The sequence below is a fragment of the Sceloporus occidentalis genome, unplaced genomic scaffold (assembly GCF_023333645.1).
Source record: "Sceloporus occidentalis isolate IW3139 unplaced genomic scaffold, rSceOcc1.0.p SCAF_2, whole genome shotgun sequence".
NCBI classification, from domain to species: Eukaryota; Metazoa; Chordata; class Lepidosauria; order Squamata; family Phrynosomatidae; genus Sceloporus; species Sceloporus occidentalis.
Genome location: NW_028316982.1, coordinates 60150572 through 60163272, shown reverse-complemented (window position 1 = coordinate 60163272; position 12701 = coordinate 60150572). Strand labels below are relative to the sequence as shown.

Here is a 12701-nt window from a genome sequence, read left to right as displayed (position 1 = left end):
AACTTCTGTTTAAAAACCTCTAAAGAAAGAAATTTCACCATTCTTCAAGGGAGTGTATTCCACTGTCAGCTCTTACTGTCAGGAAGTTCTTCCTAATGTTGAGATGGAATCTCTTCTCCTGTAGTTTGCATCCATTGCTCCATGTCCTAGTCACCACATCAGCAGAAAACAAACTTGCTCCATCTTCAATATGACTTCCTTTCAAATATTTAAACAAGGCTATCATATCACCTCTTAACCTTCTCTTCTCCAGGCTAAACATACCCAGCTCCCTAACTATGGCGGGATACAGACCGCCCCTTTGGGGCAGCCTGCACCCGCCCCTTTCCCCGACAGATCGGGGCCTCAGCGGCCACAGCGGCAACCCCAGAGACCCCGATCCACCACTTTTCCAGGACACCCCGACAGCGGCGGGGAAAGGGAGAAAGGGGCTGCTCAGCCCCTTTCTCTCTGTATTGCTGGCACAGCCGTTTAAAGGCCGCACCAGCGATATGCGCAGCAGGTGCAGCTCCGAAACGGAGCTCCTTTCAGCGGTGCCAAGACATAACGGCCGCGCCGTGCCATTTGGATGCGACATGGCTGTTACGTCAAAATAGTGGCGCCCGTGTGTACAGGGCGCCACCATTTTGACGCCCCCGTCATGTGCTAGGGGTGAGGACGGTATGGATGCTGCGTCCTCAGCCAACCCCTAGCACGTGACGGGGGCAGCGCAAAGGCCCATTTAAATCAGGCCTAAGTCTCTCCTCAGAAGGCATGGTTTCCAGACTTTCACCATTTTGGTCGCCCTCCTCTGGACACACTCCAGCTTGTCAGCATCCTTCTTGAATTGTGATGCTCAGAACTGGACACAGTACTACAAGTGAGGCGTGATCAAAGCAGAATGGAGTGGCATTATTATTTCCCATGATCTATGAAGGAGGGAATAAAGGAGTACCTTCCTACTTTAGATCCATCCAGTCCACGAGACAGTTTTCAGAACTATATACCTTACCACCTTTGGAAAGCAATGACCATCTCTGACCAGTGTAGGTAAATCTCTGTTAGCAAACATGAAAAATATGACTGCAGTAAACTACCATTATCACACTCCTGCAACTTTCCAGCCCCTCAGAATCTTCTAGAGATTACAAAAGAATGTAAATATGTGCTGTAAAAATTGCTACGTCAAAAACTGCTAGGACATTTTCCCACTCCTAAACTCTTTTCCATTCTCTTTCCATATATCCTAGGAAATAAGACTTCACTAATTTTAAAAAAAGGTTGAAAGAAGAAAGGTTTTTTTGTAAAGTGTTGATTAGCAAACAGCAAGAGAAAAGGGTGGATGATCAAAAGTACTTCTTTCCATCACTCACAGAATCAAAAGCTCTGGGCAAGAGGCAACAGCACAAGCCTGCATACATCCATTCTCAGTGCTTTAATTGGATTAGTTAATGAATTTAAGCCAGTGCCAATAAAATAACCAATGCGATGATTCCAATGTTCTTACACAAGGATTTTAAAAGGTTATATTTTCCTTGGATATGGACAGCCAGTAGATGTCAACACTTTCACTGGACGCCCATTAAAGCAAAAGATTCTACCTCCTTTTGTAAAGTACCAATAAGTAGTACTATGCTACAACCAGGTAACACAATAATGAAGACAAGTTCAAACCATCAGCAAGGCTGGAATTGGGACACAGCCTTACAAAAACCAGAGACAACACACATGGAGGCCACAATTAAAACAATCCCATTGTTCTTACAGCACCTTACACCAGAAATTCCAAATAAGTTAATAACAAAAGTTAATAACAAAAGACACAAATATCCTCTCTTTCTTGATTTTCAAGGGCTTGTTTGGTCTCATGACCTACAGAACTCTATCTTTGGCTGCAGCTGCACTGCAGAAATAATCTGGTTTGACACCCACTTTATTGCCATGGTTCAATGCTATGGAATTCTGAATTTGTAGTTTGTTGTGGCACCAGAGTTCTCTGACAAAAAAGACTACATAGTTCACAAAACTACAAATCCTGTAATCCCATAGCTTTGAACCATGGCAGTCAAAGTGGTGTCAAAGCCAGCTTTTTCCCAGCTTAAAAAAGAGCAACTTTCTTCCACTTCTTGCTGGATTGGGGGCACAACATGCAGTTGCTGCAGCCCAGATCTGGCAGTCAAAGGGACAGCGTGACATCGCTCCTTCGGGTCCATCTGTTTTGCCCCTTAGATTTCTCAATCATAACTTGCATCCCATGAGTATAATATTATAGAAGGATATTAAGGTCACAATGACTTTTACCATCAGAATGGTTCCAGTGTCTTTAAATTAAGCTCCTTGTGACCCACTGCTGTAAACATGATTGCTCAAGTGTAACTAATTAGAATTAAGAAAACAGCTTGTACATGAGGAATAGGTTCCAAATGATTCAGTGTAAAATGAAAAGTCACTCCACAGTCATAAAGAGGGCAAAGAGATTTATTTCATACTTAAGCTTGCAACTATAGCAATTGCATTTCTTTAACACAGGTGTAGTGGTTTGAGTGTTGGAGAAGGCTGCAAAACACACTGCAGCAATAACCCAGTTTGAGACACACTTTCACTGACCTGGCTCAATGCTCTGGGAACTGTAGTTTTGGGAGACATTTAGTCTTCTCTATCAGAGAGCTCTGGTGTCACCATAAACTACATTTCCCAGTATTCCCTAGCACTGAGCCAGGGCAGTTAAAGCAGTATCAAACTGGAATATTGCTGCAGTGTGTTTTGGACTTATGACTCTGGAGACTAGAGTTCAATTCCCACCTTGGCTACATAAACCCATTGGGTGACCTTGGGCAAGTCACATGTTCTCAGCCCCTGGGGAAGGCAATGGCAAACCTCCTTTGAACAAATCTTGCCAAGAAAACCACTTGATAGAATTGCCTTAGGGTGACCATAACTCCAAAATGGCTGGAAGACACACAACACATATATGTATATATACATATACACAACATCAAACTATCCTTTCTTGAGAAAACCAAGCTTCTAATGTAAATTATCAAACATTCCAACAAAACCTGACTGATTAAGTTTTAACAATATGAATTACAAGCATAATCTAAGTACTCTGAGAAAGAAAGGTATGGTAATCATCCAGGGTATGCTCCTATCTGAATCAACTAGTACCTCTGTCATAAAACAAATGGAGGAAAGCAGGGAGAATACAATCAGATGTTTTGTAATGGAAAAGCTCCTGCTTTACTACTGTTTTCTGCCTCTTGGGTCAAAACCTGCCAGGCAATAGCCTACTGTTCAATTCCAACTTAAGTCAGATCTCTCTGCCAACTGGAACTCCCAAAAGACTGCTCTTACTATTTCAAAATGGACATAACAAATGTAAAAAGAAGAGGAAGCTAGAACAATAGTAAGAATCAAATGGAGTGGATAGTGTTAGTAATACAAAGCATAACTTTAACCCAGTACTGGTTCTCTTTAGACATATCAGATACATATATGAAAATAAATAGTTGTTCATGGCATTTATAAATGTAATATAAGAGCTAACTCTTCCTGACCATCTTATGACAATCAGTGTGGGGCTCCCCTGGAATTCTCCTTTCTAGCCACCTTTCAGGGCAAGTTCTCCATTTCACCACACTACTTTCACATCCCTCTCTGGGTCAAAATTATTGTCAAAACAGAGGCTCAACTCTTCAGTCACATTTTGTCAGCACTGTGGGCAATTTTTAATCTGAGACTGAAAGATTTGGGTCTGAAATCCTAGTGACTCAATGATCCATTTAATAATCCTCTTGAAAATAAAAGTTTCTGTCTTTGAAATGGGAATGTTCATAACTCTGCAGGACTGCCATGATGAAGTGTATGCAAAAACACATTGAGACGATTAAGAACAAATCTGTCAGAGCTTGAACAGTATACAAGCCAAAAAATGTGCTGCTCCCAGATAAGGGATGGCCAATGTGTAGTCCAACAACAACTTGAGAGCTGCAACATTTTCTGGGTTGGTAATGCCATGTTTCACAGCAAGAAGCTATTTTAAAATGCCTCAAGGAATGCAAGTTAGAGGTGCCATATACAACACTTGAGAATTCAAAGATTTTTTTTTAATGTTTTTAATGTTATATCATCATTGTTTAATTCTGTTTTAATGTTGGGTATGGGGGGGCATAGGTTTAGGGTTTGATTTTTTTTTAATTATACTGTAATTTGACGTGTTTTATTGTTGTAACCCACCCAGATTCTCCGTGATTGGGCGGGCTAGAAATAAATCTATATTATATTATTATTTTAGTATGCCAAGTTTTAAAAAGCTAAGATTTATAAAAGATCTGGAGCAGCTGAAATCCTAAACAGAAACATCCTACAATGCAACTTTTTTTTTTTTTTTTTTTTTTTTTTTTTTTTTTTTTTTTTTTGCAGGGTCAGCTTGTTCTCACTAACCAACAAATTTGGGGACTGAGTATAAATCAAGTGATCTTGGGCTACATACTCTGTTCCACAATATGGTAATACAGTCAGCCCTCCACCTTTGTGGCTTTGACTTTTGTGGATTTACTTATTCATGGATTTGAGTAAAATAATCTCATTAAAAACACTAGGTCCTCCAGTGCAACTCTTCTGGTAGTTGATATTAGAGTTACGATGGAAGACCTAGAGACTCCTAGACGTCCCAGCAGACTGGAGGAGGGCAAACGTTGTCCTCATCTTCAAAAGGGGGAAAAAGAGGATCCCAAAAATTTTTGTCCAGTTAATCTGACATCTATACCAAGAAAGATTCTAGAGCAGATCATTAAACAGAGTGTGTGAACATCTAGAAAGCAATGCCATAATCACAAAAAGTCAACATGGGTTTCAGACAAAGAAGTCATGCCAGACAAATCTAATCGCATTTTTTGATAAAATTGCCAGCTTGTTAGATGAAGGGAATGCTGTGGATATAGTATATCTTTATTTCAGTAAGGCTTTTGACAGGGTTCCCCATGACATTCTTGCAAACAAGCTAGTAAAATGTGGGCTAGTCAACGTAACTGTTACATGAATTTGTAATTGGTTAACTGTCCAAAGGTTGCTCAACAATGGTTCTTTTTCATCCTGGAGAGAAGTGACCAGTGGGGTCCCACAGGGGTCTGTCCTGGGCCCAGTGCTATTCAACATCTTTATCAATGAATTGGGGGTATACGTATCAAATTTGCAGATGACACCAAATTAGGAGTAGCTGATATCCCTGAGGACAGGATGAAAATTCAAAATGACCTTAATAGATTAGAAAGCTGGGCTAAATCTAACAAAATGAAATTCAACACAGAGAAATGTAAGGTACTGCACTTAGGGTGGAAAAAATGAAATGAACAGATATAAGCTGGGTGACACCTGGCTGAACGAGACTACATGTGAAAGGGATCTGGGAGTCCAAATAGACCACAAATTGAACATGAATCAACAGTGCGATGTGGCAGCTAACAAGGCCAATGCGATTTTAGGCTGCATCAATAGAAGTATAGTGTCTAGATCAAGGGAAGCCTCTATTCTGCTTTGGTCAGGCCCCACCTGGAATATTGTGTCCAGTTCTGGGCACCACAATTTAAAAAGGATGTTGAGAAACTGGAGCATGTCCAAAGGAGGGCAACTAAAATGGTGAAGGGTCTGGAAACCATGTCCTACCATGCTTTAGGGAGCTGGGGATGTTTAGCCTGGAGAAGTTTAAGGGGTGATATGATAGCCCTGTTTAAATACTTGAAGGGATGTCATATTGAGGAGGGAGCTAATTTGTTTTCTGCTGCTCCAGAGACTAGGACCCAGAGCAATGGATGCAAGCTACAGGAAAAGAGATTCCACCTCAACATCAGGAGGAACTTCCTGACAGTAGGGGCTGTTCAACAGTGGAACACACTCCCTCAGAGTGTAATGGAGTCTCCTTCCATAGAGGTCTTTAAACAGAGGGTGGATGGCCATCTGTCGGGATGCTTTGATTTAGATGTCCTGCATAGCAGGGGGTTGGACTGAATGGCCCTTGCGGTGTCTTCCAACTCTATGATTCTATGAACATTTATCTTGGTATTTGTAGGCCTCGAATTTGATACTATGGCCAACCTCTGGTGGATGTTAACCACAGAGGTGTACTGGAGGACCCTGAGCTTCCTAGACAGGTGTTCTCTCAGGTTAAAAACATATTTGCGGTTTTTCCACTGGGATCCTAAGTCCTTAACCCCAGCGAATGTGGAAGGCTCATTGTACATATCATATTTTGTTTTAAAGAAGTGGGAATGGAAAGGAGTAGGTGACCCCTGGTTGCACTGGGATACCCAGAGCTCAAAAAACATTATCACTGACAGACAAAGGTTCAAACAGGGTCCCCTTTTAAAAAGAAAAGCACTGGATAAGGCTGAGGAAGGACTACTAGGATGTGCATGAAGCAGCTGCCCTCTTGCCTGCCTACCTTTGTTGTTATTAGCTGCCTTGAAGTCAACTTCTGCCCATGGTGACCCTCTGAATGAGAGACCTCCAAGTCACCTTGCCCTCAACTGCTCTGTTCAGGTCTTGCAAACTCAGGTCTGTGGCCTCTCCGATTCCACCTGGAATGTAGTCTTCCTCTTCTCCTACTGCCCTCCACTCTATCAAGTATTATATAGTCAGCCCTCCACATTTGCAGCTTTGATTTTTGCAGCTCTGACTATTTGCGGATTTAATTAATATGTTCTCTCTAGGTCCTCCAGAGAAATTATCCTGGAAACTGACCATAGAGTTGCACTGGAGTTTCTAGAGATTACTAGAGAAAACACTTCTCTAGGCATTTGTAGGTTCTCCAGCATGATTCTATGGTCAACGTTTGGCAGAGATTGACCACAAAGATTCCTAGAGAGATGGTCTCTCAGGTGTTTTTATTTGTAGTTTTTTCACTTTCACCAGGAGTCTTGTGCCCCTAACTCCAGCAAATGTAGTGTTTTCTAGTGAGTCACGTCTTCTCATGCTATGGCCAAAATACGACAGCCTCAATTTAGTCATCTTTGCTTCCAGAGAGAGTTCAGGCCTGATCTGCTCTAGGATCCATCAATTTATCTTTTTAGTGGTCCGCAATATCCTCAGCACACTTCTCCATCTCAAATGAGCTGATTGTTTTCCCTAGCCGCTTTCTTCACTGTCCTGCTTTCACAACCATACATAGAAATGGGAAATACAATAGAATGGACAATCCTAACTCCAAAATTAGGTTTTAATCATGGGGCTATCTGCATAGTAGAAATAACTGATACCACTTTAACTGCCATGGCTCAATACTATGGAATTCTGGGAACTGTGGTTTTATGAGACAGAGAGATTTGGAGCCACATCAAACTACAATTCCTGGAATTCCACAGCATTGAGCAATGGCAGTTAAAGTGACCTCAGGTGCCCTTCCAAGTCCTAGTCTTCTTCAGATTGACTGCAGTCTCTTGGATGAATGAGCCCAAGTACAGTCAGCCCTCTTTATCCACATATTCAAGCATCCTCAGCTTGAAAATGCTTTAAAAATATATAAATTCCAGAAAGCAAACCTTAATTTTGCCATTTTATATATTTTCTGTGTCATTGTATTGAATGGGACTTGAGCATCCACGGATTTTGTTATCCGGGGTGGGGGGGGGGTTTCCTGGAACCAAACCTCAGCGAATAACAAGGGCCCACTGTATAGAAAACCTTGAACTGTTTCAATCTTTTGACCGTCTGCTTTAAAATTATACAGGCCCTGAGTGTTGTGTGCCTTCAAGTCGTTTCTAACTTATGGTAACCGTAGGTGTAAACCTATCCTAGGTTTTTCTTGGCAAAAGTTGTTCAGGGGAGGCTTCCCCTGAGAAGGCTGAGAGAGTGTGACTTGCTCAATACAACCCAATGGGTTTCATAGGTGAGCTGGAATCAAAGCCTAGTCTGTAGAGTCACAGCCCAACACTCAAATGGGTAAGATTTGTTCAGAGGGGGTTTGCCATTGACGCTGAGAGAGTGTGACTCGAACAATGTAACCCAATGGGTTTCATGGCAGCAGAGCTGGGAATCGAACCCTGGTCTCTACAGTCCAACACTCAAACGATCAAGATTTGTTCAGAGGAGGTTTGCCATTGCCTTCCCCTGAGGCTGAGATGGTGTGACTCACCCAAGATCACCCAGTGGGTTTCATGGCTGAGCTGGGATTTGAACCCTGCTCTCCAGAATCATAATTCAATACACAAATGGGCAAGATTTGTTCAGAGGAGGCTTGCCATTGCCTTCCTTCCCCTGGGAAGGTTGAGAGAGTGTGACTCACCCAAGGTCACCCAGTGGCTGAGCTGGGATTTGAACCATGGCCTCCAGAGAGTCACTAACCACTGCACCACTCTGTCTCTCATACAGACCCTTCCCTTGTTCATATCAAGCAGTGGTCCCCAAACTGTGGCCCCTTTAAGAACTTTTGGACTTCATCTCCCAGAAGCCTCAGCTATGTTGGCCAATAGCCTGGAATTCTGGGAGCTGGAGTTCAAAACCGCTTAAAGGGCACTGATCCCAGAGAGATGCCCCACAAAATGGAACCCACCAGGCGCAGCCCCACTTGGAGCCCTCCCTCCTCTGTCCCCCTCATCTCCCCCTGCCTGGCCCCAGCTCTGGCCCCACACTCCCGCTCTCCAGCCCACTCCCAGCCACTGAGGGGCGAAAGGGGCAAACGAGGCCAGGCCCCTCAGAGAGGAAAGAGAGACCAAACCCAGCCGTTACCTGAGTGGGATGACCGCCACCCTCTGCGCATGCGCCGTCAAAGAAACTACACCCCGCCTCCGTTGTTGCACTGCGCATGCGCATCCTTCCGACCGCCGGGCTGCGCAAAACGGATCCCGCTTGGTCCTAGTGCGAGTTTCATCGTTCTTCTTGTTGTTTGTTACATAAATCATCACATTATTTTGTGTTCTTAATATTCACCTATAAATCTGCCTTTATACTTTCTTCCTTGACTTTCTCCAGCACTCATCATAGCAAGTCTTTGCTATTCACTGCTAGGAATATGGTGTTATATATCTGCATTATCTTCCATGGTTAAAATATTCCTCCCTCCAATTTTCATGCCTCTTTCTCCAAATCTAATCCTGCTCTACATATTAAATTTTAAGCATACAGGTTAAAGAGGCCGGGGATACAAGGCCCCCTTGCCAACTGGAAAGGGTTCTGTTTTTCCATATTGTGTCCTAACAGTGGTCTCTTTGTCCTGAGCACAGGTTAGGCATCAGGACAAAGAGAAGCTGTGGCACACCCATCTCTTTAAGAGTAAGCAATAGTTTTTAAGCAGTGGAGGACAGGAGACCTGAAAGATGTCTCATTCATAGGGTCCTCAGGAGCCAAAGTCCACTGAAAGAAAGCTATATTGTGCTCCATTCTCCAATGTATGTTTGCAGTATGAGTAAAACACTGTGTAATTATCGGACTCAGAATGTCCCATTCCTGTCCACTTCAGCTCATTCACCCCAAGTATTGCAATGTTTACACAATTCATTTCTTCTTTTACTGTGGGGATTAGCAAGTGGAGGCGCTTGCCGTGCTTAAATCGCAGGCAAAACGCTCCAGAAGCACAAAGGTGTGATAGCCAATCATGCTTCTGAAGTGTCGCTGAAGCGTCTCCTCTCCCGTCGACAAAGCATTCGCAGAGCAGCCATTTCTTCAATCATGGGAACTTCCATTATGAAGAAATGGCTGCTCCGTGAATGCTTTGCTGACAGGAGAGGAAAGGAGAAGGGACGCTTCAGTGACACTTCTGAAGCGTAACCGGCTATCACACCTTTGTTCTTCTGGAGCATTTAAGCACAGTAAACTTCTATGTGATAATCCCCATAGTCTAGCTCCCCTGGAGTCATGCTTCTCAAGTTTCATGTTCCTGTAATGTGTATTGTGCAGTTTCTGACTTTCCTTTTGTCCCTGAACACATCAACAGCCGAACATCCTTTTGACTTGAGTCCAGGCGCATCATTACCCACAGTGCTTCTCATAGGAGTTTATCAGACAAGGGAAACTGGAAGTATAATCCAATGGCAATCTGAACACAATCATGGGGTTTAACATTATTGTATGATAGACTACCACACGCAATTTTGGGCAATGGGAAGTCAGTCCGAATGCAATCATGGGGTTTCACGTTATTACGTGAGAGGTGATCACACGCAATTTCGGGCAATGGGATGCTATTTTCAGGCAATGGGAAGTCAGTTTGAACACAATTCAAATTCATGTAAATTCGCTGAACTAGCAAATTCACTTTCTTTTCATTCAAAATTAAGAGAAATTCCTCCCGTGTGACAAACTCCATAGTTGTCTTCTGCTGTACCCAGTAGTTTGTTGAGTGTCTTCCAACCTGAGAAACTCATCTTCTGGCACTACCTCTTGTTTCATTTTGGATTATGTCATCATAGGGTTTTCATGATTAAAAAAACATTCAAAAGGAGTTTACCATGCCTCCTTTTTCACAGTATTAACAAGTGTTAGCTATGGTGCCACTGTCGTTGTCTCTGAGGGATCCTCCGCCAGGATCACCCTCCACTACTGCTGCTGCCCAGTAGGTATTTGGTTCATTTAGTCCGACTCCTCAATTAAATCCTGTCTGAAATGGGAGACCCTACCAGCAGTGCTAATGCCATCTTGCCTCACAGGAGCCCACAATCCTACCACCATGGAAAGGTAGTACCATGTGCGTGGGAATCTTAAATCTTTCCTAATGGGGAAATGTCTTCCCTTTCCTCACCTACATGCTAAGGAAAACAGCAAGAAAGTCTGCATCCTAGCTTCTTTAGGTATCTGTGTATGTTCAGCTGCTTATAGGAGTGTGTCTAAGGAACCATCCTTCAACATATTTACATAGAGGAGTACAAAGACCCTTGCACTATAGATGAAAGTTCTTCAAAGCAATCCATTCGTTTGTTGGCCAAGAATTGCACACATAACATGCACCGCTCCTGTCTCCTTCCACCCCCCAAACAGGATTTCTTGCTTGGAGTCAGCAGATTTACAGGAATTCCTCACCTAGAATGGCTCCCTTCCAAGTTCCTGCTCATATTCCTGCCCAGCTTGTTTATTCGTTTATTCCTTGCCTCCACTTGTTTTCTCTGAGAAGCAAACTGAGAGACAGGAAACTTTGCAGCAATATTTTCCTTTCTGGATGTAGCCCTTCTCTCACTGAGGTAATAAGACTCACTTAGGTCCAAAAAACACTGCAGAAATAATCCGGTTTGAGACTGATTTAACTGCCCTGGCTCAGTGCTAGGGAATGCTGGGAAGTGTAATTTTGTGAGACATTTAGCCTTCTCTGTCAGAGAGCTCTGCTGCCATCATAAACTACAATTCCCAGGATTCCCTAACACTGAGTCAGGGCAGTTAAAGCGGTCTCAAACTGGATTATTTCTGGAGTGTATTTTGGACCTTGGTCAGCTGTGTTGTCCCTACATGAGCCTCCATTTTCATACACTCCATCCATCTTGTTTAATATCTGTTTCATAGCACTTTAATTGGTATGGTTTCATCCTGTGCAATCCTGGGGTTTGCAGTTTGTTCTGGGACTGACCTACAGCATTAGAGCTCTCTAGCAGATAATACTGAATCCCTCACCAAACTATACATCCTAGGATTTAATAGGAGAGGGAGAAATAGCAGCTGCAGGGGTATCAAACTGATGTAACTGTGTACTGCACATAAGCCACTGTGGTGCAGATAAAGGTGAGGAAGTTGCCTCTTAAAAGGCATCTAGGCTACATTCACACTACAGAAACAATCCAGTTTTATGTCACTTTTAACTACCACAGCTCAATGCTATGGAATTCTGGGAACTATAGTTTTGTGGGATATTTAGCCTACTCTATCAGAGAGCTCTAGTACAGCAACAAACTGCAATCTTGGCTTCCAGGGAGATTTCAGGCTTGATTTGTCAAGGATCCATTTGTTTGTCCACTTGGCTGTCTATGGTATACTAAGCACTCTTCTCCAACAACACTTCTCAGATTAGTTCATTTCCTTTTTATCTGCTATCTTCACTGTCCAGCTCTCACATCTGTACATAGTAATGGGGAATATAATGGCTTGGATGTTCTAACTTTGCTGCTCAGTTGTGTATCTTTACCCTAGGATCTTGTCTAGTTCTTTCATAGCTGCTCTTCCCAGTCCTAGCCTTCTTCCAATTTCTGAACTGCATTCTCCATCCTGTTCAATATTTGATCCAAGGTACAGCAATGGCAAGAAAGCCAGCATGGTGTAGTGAGGAGGAGGACCTCTGGTCCACAGTGAAGAAATAATCCGACTTGATACCGCTTTAACTGCCCTGGCAACATGGGAACTGTAGTTGGTCATGTTGGCCCCAGAGCAGAGCACTCGCACTATAGCAATAACCCAGTTTGATACCGCTTTAGCTGCCACGGCTCAATACTATGCAATTCTGGGAGTGGTTATATCGTTTTAATGTATTTTAAGCTTTTAAAACTCAATCTTAGCATTGAAATTTGTTTTAATCATTGTAGTAATTCAATTCTGTTTAAATATACTATTTTTCTTTTGCTATGCTTTTAACTGTATGGTGTGTTTTTCAATGTTGAAAGCTGCCCTGAGTCCCAGCCTTGGGAGAAGAGTGGAATATAAATAAATATAATAATAATTAGCCTTCTCTATCAAGAGAGCCCTGGTGCAGCAACAAAGTACAATCTTGGCTTCCGGGGAGATTTCAGGTATGATCTGTTAGGATCCATTTGGTT

At 42.8% G+C, this 12701-nt stretch overlaps 1 protein-coding gene across 1 annotated transcript in view; it reads right to left on the bottom strand.

Moving 5' to 3' along the window:
* LOC149318433 (armadillo-like helical domain-containing protein 3) overlaps window positions 1-8752 on the bottom strand; it is a 236313-nt gene extending 227561 nt beyond the window's left edge. Inside the window, exon 1 of the mRNA XM_089509700.1 lies at window positions 8701-8752. The gene's annotated coding sequence lies outside the window, so the exon portion shown is untranslated. The remainder of the gene's footprint in view (window positions 1-8700) is intronic.
* Window positions 8753-12701: the final 3949 nt, after the last annotated feature.